Raw genomic sequence first — 6,252 nt, forward strand, 5'->3', positions numbered from 1 at the left:
AGAGAGATAACCTTTTAAGCAACGCGTCGAACTCGATGCTTGTCTCCACTCCCCCTTCCCTTCCTCCCTCCAGTGTCACGTCTCTGTTTGCATTTATTCCCTTTTATTTTATCCTTTTTTAAGTTTCTCGTAGTGAAACTCTACAGTGAATACCTATCGGTGGCTACTTTGTACTTTAATTGTGAAACAAAGAGAAATAAAAGGTGAGCGGATCTCGTTGGTCTGTTTGGTACTAAAGGAGGTTGTAAGGTGCGGCGAGGTATCGATTGATGGAAACGGGGAGGAAAGGAAACAACCTTAAGTATATCGTCGAAAGAATTTTAGCCTCGATCGAGGTTTGCATTAGAAAATTATTATTATTATTATTATTGTTAAATTATTAAGATTTATATCTCTTCAAAATTTATATATTCGATATTTATCTCTTTAGTAACGCACGAAATAAAATTAATTTTTCACGTTCAAATACGTTGTTAATCCTTTGAACACCAGTTTAAACTATTACATCTCATCTTCGTACATCGAGCAATGAAACAGTTCTTTCTTTTTTTCTTTTTTTTGCATAGAAAACGCGGGTCAGCGTTTCCATCTTTGTGGAATTCGGTTAGTGTAACGCGATAAAGAAACGCGTTGGGTCCATTCGATCCGATTCTTATGGAGGTCTCCTTGCACGGATCGAGGAACATCGAGGAGAGCGGCGATGCAGGCTGCAGGGGTTACTTTCACGGGGGTGGATCTCGAGGGGTTTGACAACCCTTGGCACACCGGTGTCACCTAAGCGGCAAACCCCTTGGATCGTTTCACGTTCGAATCCTCCTTTTTTACGGGGGCCGAGCTTACTTTTACGCGAAACTTTGTGGAACCTGGGCGGTGTTTCCCACAGATACGTGATTGCGTGGCCAGAACTGCGCGTTGTAACGGATCCCGATGTCTTTAAAATACACGTCTTTACGGTGTCTCTTCCTCGATCCCCACCGTTTCTCGTGCCTCTTGTCGTTGATTCGCGGGGAAGGGGAATTCGATTGAATGTTACGAGAAATGAAATCGAATGATTCTGCATGAGAATCCATAACCTAGAAATACGTATTATAATTTTCAATCAGATCCGAGAAGAGAAAGGAATTTTTTTTTTCTTTCTGAGAACTGTAATTAATAATTGATGATGTATTTATGGTGTTCGAGAAATGAAGAGAATCCTACAACCTAGTAATAGATATTATAATTTTTAATCAAATCGAATTTCTTCGTTCTTTCTGAGAACTGTTATAGATTTTTGAAAATTTAAAGAGGAAAAGGGAAAATAGGGAGAAATAAGAGATAAGATAGATAAGGCATAAAATCGACCAATAAATTGTCCATCAATGTTCGACGAACGTCCAACCAGTTTCTATTGGTTCTCCGATAGTTACGGTCTGAAGGGCCTTCGTTATGCATTTTCATCATAAATCTAGTTAATACTTATTGGCGGTGCTATTTTCGAGGATAACCGAAACGATTCGGTTTAGGATCGTGGCACCTGTCATTTAGAAATGTGGATTCCTCGGATGGGTATTAGCGGACCAAGATGACAGGCGATAAATGCGCACACGTATTTAAACGCACACAACGAGGCGATGGATAGGAAAGCAGGTGAAAACACGAATGCGGTGGATTGGCCAAGGTAACCAAGCGTTTCTCCGATTTTATCGGATGAATTTTCTCCCGTAAGTGGAAACCGCGCGTTTCTCCTTAAACAACACACGAAACCGATGATGCCAACTCGAGCCTAATTTCCTCGAAGCGTTTATGGCGCACTTTTATGATATCGAGTCTTGCGGAACGAGTTTTGGGCTTGATTTTTTTTTAATGGATATTCGACAACCTTTTGATATCGCGTATTAAGCGTATTTTAAAAATCGATGGAAATTAATTTTCGGAAAACACGCGGGCGGATATTTGAAAATAATTACATCCCGAACGTTAATTTGAAAAAAATATAAGGGATTCAAATTCAAAATTATCGTCCGCACGAATTTATTTCCGAGAATTGTAGTGCCATTTCCATTTGACGATGAGAACAGTTCATTACTTTGACATTAAATTACGATAATGCGTCAATAGCTCACTCGAATTAAGAATCAAATTAAATAACTTGATAAATATTCATATAGACATCGCGTCACATATGTACATATACATATATATATCGATCGTTTAAGACAATTTTAAGACCTATTGTAAGCATTTATTCACCGTTTGCGAGCTTTTAAAAAATTCGACTTCCTCCTCTTTATCGCGTATCGCGTATATAATTTCATCGATCGATTCTCGTGACTCTTCCGATTTTCATTTGGCGGCAAAAGGATTCGCCATATGGTCTTCTACTTATCCTTAGATGTGCCATGAGATCCGAGGAGCATTCGACTGCCGAGAGGCAACGTTACTTCGAGGAACGGGGCCCATTCATTTGGCGTGTGCTGTATAATTAGGACTGGAGAGAGAAAGAGAAAGACTGACCAGGCCTCATCGAAACTCATTGTCCTTTTTTTCTTTTTTCCCGTTAGCTGGAAAACGAGTTTTGGAAATATATTACCGGCTCCCCAGTGCCGACCGTTCGAATTTTCGGATCTGCCACTTCTCCAAAAGTCGAAACCATGCTTCCGGAAATATCCACGGACGAAACCATTCCGATCAAAGCCAGCCGTGTATCTCTCTTTCTCTATTTTTTTTAATAGATATCATCCGTTTCGAAACCTGACCTCGAAAAATTTCGGTTCCTCTTTTTCTTCTCTCTCGTTTGCATGGAAATCGAACCGGCAAGGAGATGGAAGTCACGTAAGAGATGGCCGTTTTCGTGCGACGTTCGAAATAGGCTGCGTTGATCGTTCCTTTTCTTTTTTTTAATTGTTTCACAGGGCCATATGTCGGGAGGGGGAGGAGGATATAAAGAGCGACTTCCGTAAAACGGGAAGTCATTTAAATTTAGGCTGTTTACGGAATTTTTAAAAGGCGAAAGAGGGTGGAGAGGCACCGCTGCGACCAATATATTCCAATTTTACGTTCATTTCGAGGAACTCCCGGGATCGGATGATTATTTTTAGTTCCTTCTGCACGAAACTGGCGTTTTCCAACTTTTGGGTTTGATCGCTCGGGACCACGCGAACATACTCCAATTATCTATTTCGATTAATCATATCTGACTCGTTAATAATTCCCAATTGAAACATATCCCTTAAATTAACGAGATGGACTCTTTATCAGAGTTGGAACATATTTTGAAAAATGGATAAAAGAGAGAAAATACGCAATATTTGATTAAAATTGTAAATTTTTATCGAATATCGGGATAAAAAAAACCATAACTTCCAAATTATCCGATCCGCATCGCCTTATTATTCGGCTAAGGAAACGTGTACCGCTTTTCCACTTTCCACGAATAATCGAACATGTACATACACACACACACACATGCGCACACATGCGCACACAACTCTCCATCGCCTGGATTTCACGTAATTTTGGGTTTCTCCCGTAAATGGTATCGCATTTCTTAGGGCGCTGCATCGAATTGGCGCATTGTCAACGGCGGGCCACCTAAGGGCAGAGGGTGCCGAGAGTCCAGGATCCCTTTTATCCCTCTTTCTTCGTGGCAGCACGCGCGCTTTGCCGCTATAAAGGAGCGTTTTTTTTTTTTTTTTTTAGCAGAAAGACAAAAAACAAGGAGGCACGCCGAACGTGGAAGCGGAAGAGGGGTTAGAGGGCTCCTTCTGCCTCTCGAGCCGAGTTGCTTTTAGAGGGACGCGTGGCGTGCACACGACGTCATTATTTCACATCTCTCTTTAATGCCCGTGAATCCCAACCGCTCGTGCATCGATGGAAAATTTATGGCGAACCGGTTGCGCCGCGTTTCCCGAAAATTTCTTCCCTCGTGTCCCCATTAACGTTCTTTAACCAACTTTTAAATGTCGCTGGAGGACATCCATTAATCCCGGTGTTTCGACATCGATAATGAAAACGATATTATATCACTCTTGTTCTCACTTGTTAACAAAGCAAGTAGATTTTAGATGTAGGAAAAGTGGAACGATTTCACGAGCTCGTGCATCATGGGATGGAAATTGAAATTTAGATGGAAAAATTTACGAATGTAGTAAATTCAAAGAAATTATACGATAAAGTATATGTCGATATAATAACTCTTTTATTCGTAACGAAAGTGAACAAACGATCAGAAAATATTTTTTGTCCATTTTAAATCATTGGACTAAGCTTATATGTGTTATAAATAGAATAAGTAGAAATAAATTGACGAATGAAGTTTAAACAATTTAACAATTGATGTTAAATGTGTTCTGTCTGTAATTATTCGATAAAAGTCAGTAAAGCAATTTGAATTGAAAACAGATTTTCTATTGTTGCTGTTCAGCTGTGTATGTTTACCTAGTTTGTATATTGTACTTCAGGTAGCAACATAGCGGTTCACAGACCTTGGAATTTTCCAGAGTTTGGCCTCGAAAAAACAATTTTTCTCTCGATCCGCTATGAAAAAGAAGATGCTCATCGTTTACCTTGGAATTTTTCTCATGTGTCCAGGTTGTTTCTTACAAAAGTTTTGTAGTGCCAACACTCTCTAACGGAGGATAAATCTTTTCACGATGATTTTATTGTAAAAATCGATAGATAAGATAAAATTCTAACTTTGGAATTTTACGACATCAAAATCTAGAAGATCTATAAAAATTCAAGAAGAATCTAAGTAATCCCGTGTGGATTTAAAAATATATTGAACGCTTTTATTATCAATAATTTTCCACGTTAAAATTTAATATAAAAAAGAAATTTAAACGGATAAAGATGAAGAAATTTTTAAACCCTTATTCCATACATTGTTCATCGCCATGATATTTTTCATTTGATTCATTTGATTCACGGATAATTAATATCCAATTTTATCATAAAGAAATAGATTAACGCAATATGCTCCTCGAGGAGAAACCGTATCCGTATACAACCACTGAACAGATCGTCGAGTCGTCGCAAGGAGGAATAAAGTCTAGATTCTGGACAAACAAAGAGAAGGCAGGCAGGACATTGGAAAGGAAATTCCTTGTACACGGATTTCACCGATCCATCCATCCAGACTCGATCCGCTGCTGCATCTGCCACGTGCCCCCCCACATTATGGCATAATGTGTCACTGTGCCACTGGATGCTATTTCCCCTTCTCTTTCTCGAACGATTTAACAGCACAGCACACTCTTGCCTCGCGCACGGTGCCTTGCCGTGTATGTGTGCGTGCCGTGTGTGGAATCCTAGATTTTGGAAACTCGTCGAATTGAATGGAGCCGCAGCTGAATGCATCTCCGTGCGTTACCAGTCAAAAAAAGCAGAGAGAGAGAGAGAGAGAGAGAGAGAGAGAGAGAAGTGGAATGGTACACGGGACAGTTTTTCAGTATCCACCACCACCACCACCACCATCACCACCCTTTTCACCTCCGCTCCTCTCGTCGCTCTGTTTTATCTTCTCTCTCTCTCTTCCTTTCCCTGCTTTTCTCTTTTTTTCTTCTTTTTTTCGTTTTCCTGCAATATTGAGCGTCGCTATTGCAAGATGCAACCTCGGATGAGTTGTGAAAATATTGACGCTTTGTGGGCCGCGACAGTTTATTCGGGTCCTCGTCCCGTGGTCCTTCAGAGGATAATAGACTTTGGATTTTATTGACGCGACCCGGGAAATATCGATGGATCGATCCTTTCCCTCGAATCCATTAACTTTCTCGGCCTATAGTTCCGTGTATTGCGTATTTTATATATATATATATATACATATGTATTGTTAATGGTCGATTCCGTTCGAATGATATAATGCGAGAAAATAATTGAATATAAGAGATATACTGGAGAGATAAATACTTACCATTGGCGTGATAATTCGGCGGGCCATTGTTATTGTGAATGCGCAGTACTTGCAAATAAACGTTTCTTCCCAGTATTTCGTCCACTTATCTTTGTATTAAAACGCTATACTTACTGTTTATTGATCACTGTAAAACTTTAAATGGAATTCACATTTGTACATTGCAATAATTTGATACATATATAGAAATTATAGAACAATCAACAATCAACGAATGAAATATTCTTCTTAATTCTTCGATATATCGATAATATTTAAGCATTCGAGTGTAATGAATGAAGGGAGGGCATGAAGGATTCTCTGTTTGCAAGGAGCCACGAATTGGAAGATGAATGATGTGATATTGAAAAAAGCACGAG

This window comes from Apis cerana, linkage group LG6 (genome assembly GCF_029169275.1).
Source record: "Apis cerana isolate GH-2021 linkage group LG6, AcerK_1.0, whole genome shotgun sequence".
In the NCBI taxonomy this organism is placed as follows: Eukaryota; Metazoa; Arthropoda; class Insecta; order Hymenoptera; family Apidae; genus Apis; species Apis cerana.